A 12,574-nucleotide genomic window follows, 5' to 3' on the forward strand; every position below is an offset into this window, starting at 1 on the left:
CTTTGAAGACATCCAACAACCTTCAATAATTATCAGGAATTTGTATCCAGTCCATGTCCAAGAAACCACCTTGGTTCTGGTGCTTGGATGAATTTCTGTGGCATGCCATAAGGGAGAGTGCAAGGCTTTATTGGATACATTTCATGTGCATTGAGTCCTTCTAGCCATGTCTCCTTTGATGATGCATAAGCTCATTTCCAGCCCTTCCAGTGGTTGTATACTGTGATTGTTACTAGCAGTTTACACAGGAAACTTTGGCTCTTTTTTGTTTGTTAATTTTGCTTGGGATCTTTTATATCAATATTCCACGTGCCTGAAGTTGTTCTTCTATTTAAGTAACATTCACATTTGTTTCACTAGGTATCATGTGTATTAAAACATAAAAAGAACTTTTTTTGAGGTCCCCTGTCCAATATTGATGAACGTTTCAGGAGTGAGAACTGAAGATATAGATCCTGCCAGAATGCTGGTAGGCAGCAGGGGTCACCCAATTTTGTCTTTTTCAGAGTGGGGCACACTGGTGGCATGCACAGTAATGAGTTTTTCCTTCAATCCACACCATCAGGATATGGATTTGAGTTGACTTAATTTTTAACTAGCGGCCCCCAATTGTTTTGAGCCTGTGAGCACCTTTGGAACGCTGGCACTGAGTCACCAGCGCAGCCACAGAGCGGCTGCTGCAGGAGGCAGCTCCAGCCACAAAAGGTTAGAGTGAGGTCATGCGTAACATGATGCCTTTTAAAAGGAACATGTTTAAAAATATTTTCTTGCACACACCTTCAGCCATACAGTGAAGATCCTGGTGCTGGGGTGACAGCTACTGCCAAAGGAACTTTTAAATCATCTGCACAGCCAATGAGATCTCCAGTGGCCATTCAGAAGCCCCATCTGGCTCCACACACTTTCTAAAAACACTCAAGAAAGGTGTAAGTGGGCACCATGATGCACACTATGTTGGGGACCCCTCTCTTAAACAATAGTAACATCCGGAACTAAATCTTATCCCTTCTCCTAGCAGAAATTCACTGTGGTCTCCAGGGTCAGCTTGGGGGAGGGAAATGCAGCACCCACAAGAAACTTTTCAAAATGGGTCTTATCATTTGCTAGCAAGCCACTTTGCTGCTGTGTAAAGGAGGGGATGGATTACTACAAACACACAGAATGTACCTGCTGCCCTTCCTCCTTTACAGGCAACAAGTTAGAAAGGGATACACTGACTTTTTTTCCCTGCGGATTGCTAAGTCAGAGAGCCTCACCTTGCTTCCTACTAGACATAATGGCGGGCTGTTGAGACCAGCCTAAATCTACGGACTCTTGAATCAAGCTACCCTTAATTGGGTCTGTTTGTGTTGCATGGGACACTACTGATGTTTCAACATTCTGTGGAAAAGAGAGTTGTCCATGCATCCCTGTAGTTATTCAGCCATTATCAGAACAATCCCTGGTATACGGGCATTTCTGCACACCATAAATGTAGCTTAATGCTTACCTAATGAAGATGCTATATTCTGGCCTCTCCACATGACATCCCTCACATCCTGCATCTGGGTAGCAAACTGCTCACTACATCCTCCATTTTAAAGCACTTACCTGGGAATCCCAAAATGTGGATAAGGTGGCAAAATTATACAGAAGAATTATACAAGAGCGATCTTAACATCCCTGATAACCACGAGGGGGTAATCACTGACCTGGAGCCAGACATCCTGGAATGTGAAGTCAAATGGGTCTTAGGAAATATGAGCAACAATAAAGCTAGTGGTGGTGACAGCATTCCAGTTGAACTATTCAAAAACTTAAAAGATGGTGCAGAAAAAGTTCTATACTCAATATGCCAGCAAATTTGGAAAACTCAACAGTGGCCACATGATTGGAAAAGGTCAGTTTACATTCCAATCCCAAAGAAGGGCAATGCTGAAGAATGTTCAAATTACCACACCATCGCACTAATTTCTCATGCTAGCAAAGTTATGGTCAAAATCCTACACGCTAGGCTGCAGCAATATGTGGACCGACAACTTCCTGAAGTACAGGCAGGATTTCGAATAGGCAGAAGAACTAGAGATCAAATTGCCAACATACACTGGATCATGGAGAAAGCTAGGAAGTCCCAGAAGAACATCTACTTCTGCTTTATTGACTATGCTAAAGCCTTTGATTGTGTTGTTAGTTTGCTAAAGCCTTTGTTGTTAGTTGCAAAGTCAAGTCCAACCCATCACGACCCCATGGGCAATGATTCTCCAGGCCTTCCTGTCCTCTACCATTCCTCGAAGTCCATTTAAGTTTGCACCAGCTGCTTCAGTGACTCCATCCAGCCACCTCATTCTCTGTCGTCACCTTCTTTGTTGCCCTCAATCGCTCCTACCATTAGGCTCTTCTCTTCTCCAGTGAGTCCTTCCTTCTCATGAGGTGGCCAACGTATTTGAGTTTCGTCTTCAGGATCTGGCCTTCTAAGGAGCAGTCAGGGCTGATCTCCTCCAGGACTGACGGGTTTGTTTGCCTTGGGACTCGCAAGAACTCCAGCACCACAGTTCAGAAGCCTCAATTCTTTGACGCTTGGCCTTCCTTATGGTCCAACTTTCACAGGCATACATTGCAACTGGGAAGACCATAGCCTTGACTAGACGCGCTTTCATTGGCAGGATGATGTCTCTGCTTTTTAGGATGCTGTCTAGATTTGCCATAGCTTTCCTTCCCAGAAGCAAGCGTCTTTTAATTTCTTTGCTGCAGTTCCTATCCGCTGTGATCTTGGAGCCCAGGAAAATAAAATCTGTCACTACTTCCATTTCTTCCCCATCTATTTACCAGGAATTGAGAGGGCTGGATGCCATGATCTTTGTTTTCTTGTTGTTGAGTTTCAAGCCACCTTTTGCACTCTCCTACTTCACCCTCATCAACAGACTCTTTAGTTCCTCTTCACTTTCTGCCATTAGAGTGGTATCATCTGCATATCTGAGGTTGTTGATATTTCTCCCTGCAATCTTGATCCCAATTTGTGACTCCTCTAATCCCACCTTTCTCATGATGTGCTCCGCATATAAGTTAAATAGGCAAGGCGACAGTATACAGCCTTGCTGAACTCCTTTCTCAATTTTGAACCAATCAGTGATTCCATGCCTGGTTCTCACTGTTGCCTGAGAAAGGCAGGAGTGCTGACATTCCCATTATAGTTTATGGCACCATTGAATTTCATGGGTGCTGAAGTTGAGGCAGCCAAGTCAGGCCCTTCATGCACAAGCCTACTCATGATCCCATAAGGGGTGGTGTTGAAAAGCGCCATGCATTATATGCATAGGCACTGCAACGGAGAAGTAAGATTTTTAAAAAATTGAACCAGAATATGGAGGAAGGGGATTGTTTGCCTGAACTGATTGACAGGCAGAAGCGCAATACGTATAAGATGTGTTGCTCTCTTCCACTTCTTCCAGCAGCAGGTGAGGAGGGTAAGATGCGCACAAAGAAGGCAGACAAAGGTGGGATAGCAAAAAGGTGAGGAGGGCCATTATGCAGCCCTGACACTATTTTTGTTAATCTTCACAAACGCCCTAAGAAGTGAGGCTCAGTAGGTATAACTCCACTGAAAAGTGACAAAATTAAAACAATCACATTCTTATTATTTGATCTTTACCCTTTATGGCAGTGGTCCCCAACCTTTTTATCACCGGGGACTGGTCAACGCTTGACAATTTTACTGAGGGCCGGGGGAAGGTAGTCTTTTGCCAAGGGATGTCACCACCGCCACCTGAGCCCCTACTCCACTTGCTTTCCCTGACTTCCCGCCTCCCACTGGGGGGCACTGCCAGCAGCAGCTGCGCAGTACCATGCCGAGGGGGAGCCCCAGTCATGCTGGCCACTGAAGAGCACCAAAGGTGAGCCAGTGGCAGGGCAGCCCCCGAGGCAGCAGCCGGGGAGGAGAATGAGGAGGAGCCGCAGCCCGGTACCAACTGATCTACGGACCGGTACTGGTCTCCGGACCAGGGGTTGGGGACCACTGCTTTATGGAATCTGGATTTAATATTTGATGGCTTGGTGCAGTGCCATGCATCTTGGTGGGTGGTGGGTAGGTGATCTTGGATCAGCTACCTTCTCTCAGCTCATAGTCTGTTGTGAAAATAACATGGTCGGAGGAAGTGACAAGTACACTACCTAGATTTTCCTCCATGAAAGGATGCATATGTATAGAAATGTATTAGATATTATCCTGTTCTTTCTTATCAGCCTTGGGGACTCTAAGCCATACCTATCTCCATGCCAATAGCCAGAATATTTTTGTTAGAGGGGCAGGGGACCAAGATCCACCTAGGGTTGCCAACCTGCAGGTGAGGGCTGGAGACTTCCTGGAAATTCTCCTGTGGATCATGTAAGGCAGGGGTCGCCAACTCCCAGGCCGCAAAACCCTGGGTACCAGGCTGCAGGGGGGAAGGAGGTGCCTCCCTCTCCCCCCATTGCAGCGCTGTACTCGCTGTGCTGGGAGCGATTGGCTGACAAAGGGGCCGATTCACTCAAGCCTTTGTCAGCCGATTACTCCGGCGAAGCGAGCACTGCACTGCGGGGGGGGGGGGAGGCACGAATGCCTCCCTTTCCCCCTCTTGCAGGGTGGCGCTCTCTGCGCCAGGAGCGATCAGCCGATTTGCTCAAGCCTAGGCTCGTGGGCCTAAGCTTGAGTGAATCATCCGCTTCGTCAGCCGAACGCTCTGGTATTGCAAGTGCCATGCTGCGGGGGGGGGGGGGAGGTGTAAATGCGCAGACACGGCAGCTCTGTCAGGTGTGTTTCCGCTCACCGCCGTGCAGGTGCCCGGGCCTCCCTCTCCCCCCACTCCCATGGACCGGTCCCCAGCCTGAAAAAGGTTGGGAGCCACTGATATAAGGGACCTCCACTTGGGTTGACTTATGAAAGAAAAACATGCCCTTGTGGGGAAGTGTGTGCACCTTGCATCTGAGAAGCACCTCAGACTTTCCATCTCCTAGATCAGGAGTATGCTGCCACTGGCTTGCTCTCCTAAATGGCCACCCACATTCTCACCATACCCATTGTACCTGACCTCATCAGACCCCCACAGGGGGAGGCTGGCCAGCTAAGCGTGCACCTATGCCATAACTGTCCAGAGCAGTCTGCCTTCCACCACCATGCTGCCTCTGTCTACTCTCCTGACCTGTAACATGGAACTGCAACCCAGAACTGCCTTCTCCTGCACTGTGCTTGGATCTGCCCCAGAGAGCATGCTTCCATAAGGCGGGCAGCACCTTGTCATTAGAAAAAAGCATGCCACAGACCTAGTGCACCCGCTCACTGGAGCACAGCAGGAGGGAGGATGAAGCAAAGGCTGAGGCATTTCTCGGCCAGCTTGTGCATGTACCACTCTCTCAAGGGTTCCTAAACAGAGGAACTTGGTAGCCTCTACCCTGGGCAAGGGACCCATGGCTGGGAGCTCTGGCAGAAGTAAATGTTCCATCCACATTGTGTGTGAGAATCTCTGATCATTCCCCATAACTGGGCTTCATTTAGGAAAAGAAACACTTTATGGAAAACAAAACAAATAGGTCATCATGGGGTCCTTGCTAAGACTGGGGATTCTACACAAGCAAGCCCTTGTCAACCCAAAGCCCTCAGCCCCTCCCAGTGCTAGATGGTTTGAGTGCAAAAGGCCTAAGTTGATTAACCCTGGCTCCAATACCTCTGAGATTATTCACATGGCAATGAGGCAACAAGTATGTTTTTTTTCACACTTAAGATCCAACAGGATGGAGTTGGCTACAGGATCAAAGATATAACTCTAAAGGGAGCCTACATACCAAGCAAGTGACACTAAACAGTTTGCATGGCAGATACAGTAAATGTTACAGCATAAAACCTCAAATAGGACATATGGCAAAACATCAATCAGGGTTTTGACACTGTGTCTCTGAAGAGGCCCAGCTGGAGGTGCCAGAAAGTCAGGTCCAATCACAGCCTTTGCAAGCAGCCAGCCTGGCCAGGAATATGTGGACTTTCTGCAAAGCTGAACCTGCCCTGCCTGCCTGTCTGCCATGATCCAGCATCTCATCCACTGCGCCAAAGTAGCAGGTGGAGAAGATGCCTCCGGGGCCCAGCTGCAGTGGGAAGCAAGGGTTGCATGCTCAGCTCCACTGCACCTATCCTGCTCTGAGCGTGGCTCTTGGCCTCTCCCTCCAGGTCTGGCTGACTGACTCAAAGTGAACGCAGTTTGGTCCCAGGTGTCGGCAGACAGGGTGGACACCACCCTCTCCTACCTGCTGTGCCCATGGCCCTGCCCCTCTCTTTTCAGTTGCTGTGTTATACCTAATTAAAATTATCTGCTGTTATTAGTGAGCATCATGGAAATCCAACATCAAAACATTTTCATAACTTGACATTTCTGGAAATATGTCTTTACTTTAGATTGCATCTGTGTAAGGAGGTTAGGAACCTTAATGAATTCTTTTCTCAGCTGCATATGGTTCTGCTTTGTTTATCCTGAGGCTATTGTTTTTCGGCCATTATGAATTGGACTCCCATAATATTATGATACTAAGTCATAGTAACCAAATTATTTCAAATGGTTGATTTGTCTTAGACTTGTAGCCATTTTAGAATTGTCCAGATAATCCCAGATAGTTGGGGAAGAAAGGTTATTTCCAGTTCATGTAGTCCTAATGTGAAGTGCTCTTAACCCTCTGCGTGTCCATAGTGGTCAGTGTGGCATCCACAGAACAGAGCAGACTCTGCAAGCTGAAATGAAGCACTTTTGGGGAGTCAGAACTTCCTGTTTTGTCCCCCCCCCCGCCCATGGCTGTCAAGTTACACCTGACGTAGTGCTACCCCATAGAGTTTTCAAGGCAAAAATATTCAGAGGTTGTTTATTATTGCCTGCCCCCATGTCATGGCCCTGGTATAACTTAGTGGTCCCCCATTCAAATACTAGCCAAGGCTGACCCTGCTTAGCTTCTGAGATGTGACAAGATCAGGCTAGCCTGGGCTATCCAGGATTAAGAGTGGCAGTTTCTAATCTGATGAGCTAGATTTGATTCCCCTCTCCTCCACATGCAGCCAGCTGGGTGACCTTGGGCTAGTCACAGTCCTGATAGATCTGTTCTCACAGAGGAGTCCTGTCAGAGCTCTCTGAGCTCCACCTCCCTCATAGAGTGTCAGCTGTGGGGAGGGGAAGGGAAGGTGGTTGTAAGCCGCTTTGAGATTCCTTTTGGTAGTGAAAAGCATGGTATAAAAAACAACTCTTCTTCTTGTGTTGTTGTTGTTGTTATGTGCGAAGTCGTGTCCGACCCATCGCGACCCCATGGACAATGATCCTCCAGGCCTTCCTGTCCTCTACCATTCCCTGGAGTCCTTTTAAGTTTGCACCTACTGCTTCAGTGACTCCATCCATCCACCTCATTCTCTGTCGTCCCCTTCTTCTTTTGCCCTCGATCACTCCCAGCATTAGGCTCTTCTCCAGGGAGTCCTTCCTTCTCATGAGGTGGCCAAAGTATTTGAGTTTCATCTTCAGGATCTGGCCTTCTAAAGAGCAGTCAGGGCTGATCTCCTCTAGGACTGACCGGTTTGTTCGCCTTGCAGTCCAAGGGACTCGCAAGAGTCTTCTCCAGCACCAGAGTTCAAAAGCCTCAATTCTTTGACGCTCGGCCTTCCTTATGGTCCAACTTTCGCAGCCATACATTGCAACTGGGAATACCATAGCTTTGACTAAATGCACTTTTGTTGGTAGGGTGATGTCTCTGCTTTTTAGGATGCTGTCTAGATTTGCCATAGCTTTCCTCCCTAGGAGCAAGCGTCTTTTAATTTCTTTGCTGCAGTCCCCATCTGCAGTGATCTTGGAGCCGAGGAAAATAAAATCTGTCACTATCTCCATTTCTTCCCCATCTATTTGCCAGGAATTGAGAGGGCCGGCTGCCATGATCTTTATTTTCTTGATGTTGAGTTTCAAGCCAACTTTTGCACTCTCCTCCTTCACCCGCATCAACAGGCTCTTTAGTTCCTCTTCACTTTCTGCCATTAGAGTGGTATCATCTGCATATCTGAGGTTGTTGATATTTCTCCCTGCAATCTTGATCCCAATTTGTGACTCCTCTAATCCCGCCTTTCTCATGATGTGCTCCGCATACAAGTTAAATAGGCAAGGCGACAGTATACAGCCTTGCCGAACTCCTTTCTCAATTTTGAACCAATCCGTGATTCCATGTTCAGTTCTCACTGTTGCTTCTTGACCTGCATATAAATTTCTCAAGAGACAAATAAGATGCTCTGGTATTCCCATCTCTTTAAGAACTTGCCACAATTTGTTGTGCTCCACACAATCAAAGGCTTTAGCATAGTCAATGAAGCAGAAGTAGATGTTCTTCTGGAACTCCCTAGCTTTTTCCATGATCCAGCGTATGTTGGCAATTTGATCTCTAGTTCCTCTACCTCTTCGAAATCCTGCCTGTACTTCTGGAAGTTCTCGGTCCACATATTGCTGGAGCCTAGCTTGTAGGATTTTGAGCATAACTTTGCTAGCATGAGAAATGAGTGCAATGGTGCGGTAGTTTGAACATTCTTTGGCATTGCCCTTCTTTGGGATTGGAATGTAAACTGACCTTTTCCAATCCTGTGGCCATTGCTGAGTTTTCCAAATTTGCTGGCATATTGAGTGTAGCACTTTTACTGCATCGGCCTTTAAGATTTTGAATAGTTCAACTGGAATGCTGTCACCACCACTAGCTTTATTGTTGCTCAGACTTCCTAAGGCCCATTTGACTTCACATTCCAGGATGTCTGGCTCCAGGTCAGTAACTACCCCACTGTGGTCATCAGGGATGTTAAGCTCGCTCTTGTATAGTTCTTCTGTATAATTTTGCCACCTTTGCTTAATCTCTTCTGCTTCTGTGAGGTCCCTACCATTTTGGTCCCTTATCATACCCATCTTTGCATGAAATGTTCTCTTCATATCTCCAATTTTCTTGAAAAGATCTCTGGTCCTCCCCATTCTATTGTTTTCTTCTATTTGTTTGCACTGTTCATTTAAGAAGGCATTCTTATCTCTTCTAGCTTTTCTCTGGAATTCTGCATTCAATTGGGTGTATCTTTCTCTTTCTCCCTTGCCTTTCACTTCCCTTCTCTCCTTAGCTATTTGTAAAGCTTCCTCAGACAGCCATTTTGATTTCTTGCATTTCTTTTTCTTTGGGATGGTTTTAGTTGCTACCTCTTGTACAATGTCGCGAACCTCCGTCCATAGTTCTTCAGGCACTCTGTCTATCAGATCTAATTCCTTAAATCTATTTGTCACCTCTACTGTATATTCGTCGGGGATATGATTTAGTTCGTACCTGAGTGGCCTAGTGCTTTTCCCTACTTTCTTCAATTTAAGCCTAAATTTTGCAACAAGAAGCTCATGATCTGAACCACAATCAGCTCCTGGTCTTGTTTTTATTGCCTGTATAGAACTTTTCCATCTTTGGCTGCAGAGTACATAGTCAATCTGATTTCTGTGTTGACCGTCTGGTGATGTCCATGTGTAGAGTCGTCTCTTGGGTTGTTGGAAAAGAGTGTTTGCTATGACCATTGTATTCTACTAGCCTGTGCCCTGCTTCATTTTGTACTCCAAGGCCAAACTTGCCTGTTATCCCGGTTATCTTTTGGCTTCCTACTTTAGCATTCCAATCCCCCATGATGATAAGCACATCATTTTTGGGCGTTGCTTCTAGAAGGTGTTGTAGGGCTTCATAGAACTGATCAACTTCATCCTCTTCAGCAGCAGTGGTTGGGGCATAGACCTGGATCACTGTGATGTTGAATGGTTTGCCTTGGATTCGAACTGAGATTCGAACTGAGATCATTCTGTCATTTTGGGGATTGTATCCCAAGACTGCTTTTCCTACTCTCTTATTGATTATGAAGGCTACTCCATTTCTTCTGCGAGATTCTTGTCCACAGTAGTATACCTGATGGTCATCTGAATTAAATTCACCCATTCCTGTCCATTTTAGTTCACTGATTCCTAAAATGTCGATGTTCAGTCTTCTCATTTCTTGTTTAACCACGTCCAGCTTGCCTTGATTCATGGATCTGACGTTCCAGGTTCCTATGGAATAAAAATCTTTACAGCATCGGACTGTCTTTTCGCCACCAGTTACTTCCACAACTGAGCGTCCTTTCGGCTTTGGCCCAGCCGCTTCATTCATTCTGGCGCTACTCGTACTAGCCGTCTGCTCATCCCCAGTAGCATATTGGACACCTTCCGACCTGAGGGGCTCATCTTCCGGCGTCATATCGTTATGCCTATTGGAACTGTCCATAGAGTTTTCATGGCATAGATACTGGAGTGGTTTGCCATTGCCTTCTCCAGTGGATCACCTTTTGTCAGAGCTCTCAGCTATGACCTGTCCGTCTTGGGTGGCCCTGCACGGCATAGCTCATAGCTTCACTGAGCTACGCAAGCCCCCTTGCCACAACAAGGCAGCGATCCTTGAAGGGGGTATTCTTGTGTTACTAGATTGTGTTACTTCTTGTGTTACTTCTTGTGTTACTAGATGGCTATTTAGCATACCTGATTTGGAGTGTGGAAACTGCAATTGACCACTTGCAGAACTGTAGTCCTTTTCATACACTATAGTCACGTGTACCAGAAGCCCACCAGTGGACGTTCATACCTGTGTTTCTCCTGATACATGTGAATAGGGCAACATGTGACCAAAATGGCAATTGCATTACTGGGAGCATCCTGGGCAGTATGCATGTATGTTGTGCTTTGTGTGATTGTAACATATGAAAAGGGCTTATTCTGTAATTCTAAAATTTAAAATGCAAGTTAAAATACAGCACTGTGGAAATTTCAGCTTTTGTTTTATAAAGGAAGTATGTATAGTCTTAAGGCCATGAATATACATTTGATCTGTCCGTAGACTATACTTTGTGAGACCTTTACAAGGGTTGGGGGAAGGTATCTGGGAAGGGGGAGTCCACGTTTGAAGGGTCGAGCCCTCCATTGCTAGCAAAAGTGAGGTTGCAATAAGCAATTCAATAAATGTGCATGCATTTGCTTGTAATTCATAGTCACAGAATCTGGATTTTCTTCAGAAAGAATTTGAAACACCTTGACATGTAACTTGTGTTGGATTGTTTATTAGAGTACAAGAAACGCAAAATGAACCTTGTGAGGGAGCCTCTATAGCAGCATTTCTCAGTAGTTTCTTAGTAGCCCCGGAAGGGTTTCACCAATTGTGTGGGAGTTAATTTTGATATATCTATCTATCTATCTATCTATCTATCTATCTATCTATCTATCTATCTATCTATCTATCTATCTATCTATCTATCTATCTATCTATCTATATGATGATATGACAATATATGATTATGATGACCACCACGCCCCTCCCAAAATGACCAATGATTGGCCAGTAGAGGATGGGAAGGAGAGAGGCCCTGGTCATAAAAACCCTTGCTGGCTGAGGCTCATCATGTGTGGTAGTGGCTGGAGTCCAGAGAGATAAGTACTCTCATTTGAACTTGACTGCATTGGGGGATGGGCAGGGGGTGGCAAATGCCTGCCCCAGCTGTGTTCCTGGCCCAGTGAAGTAGGCCATTGGGTTGTTTCTGGCATTCTGGGGGCCAGGGATGATGGAGCGCTCTCTGCCCTGGCCCCTCTCATACTGCAGCCACTCCACCTTCAGGCAAGGACAGAGAGCCATGCTGTGCCTTCTTGGGCACAATCTCAGCCCCTTTCAGCTGCTTGGGGGAGTTAAAGGGAAAGGGTTGTAGCCACTCCCTTCCTGCCATAGCTGGAAGGGATGAACAGGTGAGGAGCTTGTCTTCACTGTAAAAGAAATAGGTATGTGTCAAGGTTTCAGTGGAGTGATGGACAGGTGACCACATTTGCTCCAGAAATTGCTGTGCAAACATCAGCAGCTGGCATTTGATTGGCTTCTTGCCTTATGCTCCTTGCCTTTTCCACAAATTGGTTATTTTTGTCCCATTTAAGCAGGTTCAGGGGTATCAGCACAATGTACCAAAAGTGCACTTAAATTCACTCATTTTGCAGAGGTGGTAAGTGCAGATTGGTTTGAACTTGCCTTACCATATTTGTTGAATGTCAATAAATGTCCAGAATGTTTCACTATGGATAATCCATCCTTTAGCCTTCTTTGACTCCAGAGCCTTCTCTCTATGACAGAGATTATGTCAAAGAAGTGTTATATCTCTGCTATCATTTTATCAGCTAGTTCACAACCAGTTCTGGAATTCAGCAACTGCAGACTCCTAAAATCTGAGTCATTAAATTCTTAGCAACAGGAGCTGCGACAATTTTGTGATTTTTTTAAACTGATAAAGCCCTTCAAATACATTCCATTTTAAAGACTAGTTGTTACAGTTCAGCGAATAAATGTCCAATCTTGTCCATTTGTGGATCATTTTAACCTGATCCTGCTTGCTATGATGGGCCTTGGGGGTCAAGGAAAGCTACCACTTACACCTGGAAACTTGGGTGCTTTCATACAGACCAAACAATGCACATTCAGTCCTCTTTCATGTACTTTGCAACTGGATTCTACTATGTAAAATGGCAAAATCCACTTTCAAATGGCCACT

The 12,574-nt window shown here is 45.9% G+C and overlaps 1 protein-coding gene across 9 annotated transcripts in view; it reads left to right on the top strand.

Annotated features, from left to right (window-relative positions):
• FRMD1 (FERM domain containing 1) overlaps positions 1-12,574 on the top strand; it is a 73,973-nt gene that overhangs the window by 24,662 nt on the left and 36,737 nt on the right. The gene's annotated exons all lie outside the window — the stretch shown is intronic.

Source organism: Paroedura picta, chromosome 1 (assembly GCF_049243985.1).
Source record: "Paroedura picta isolate Pp20150507F chromosome 1, Ppicta_v3.0, whole genome shotgun sequence".
NCBI lineage: Eukaryota > Metazoa > Chordata > Lepidosauria > Squamata > Gekkonidae > Paroedura > Paroedura picta.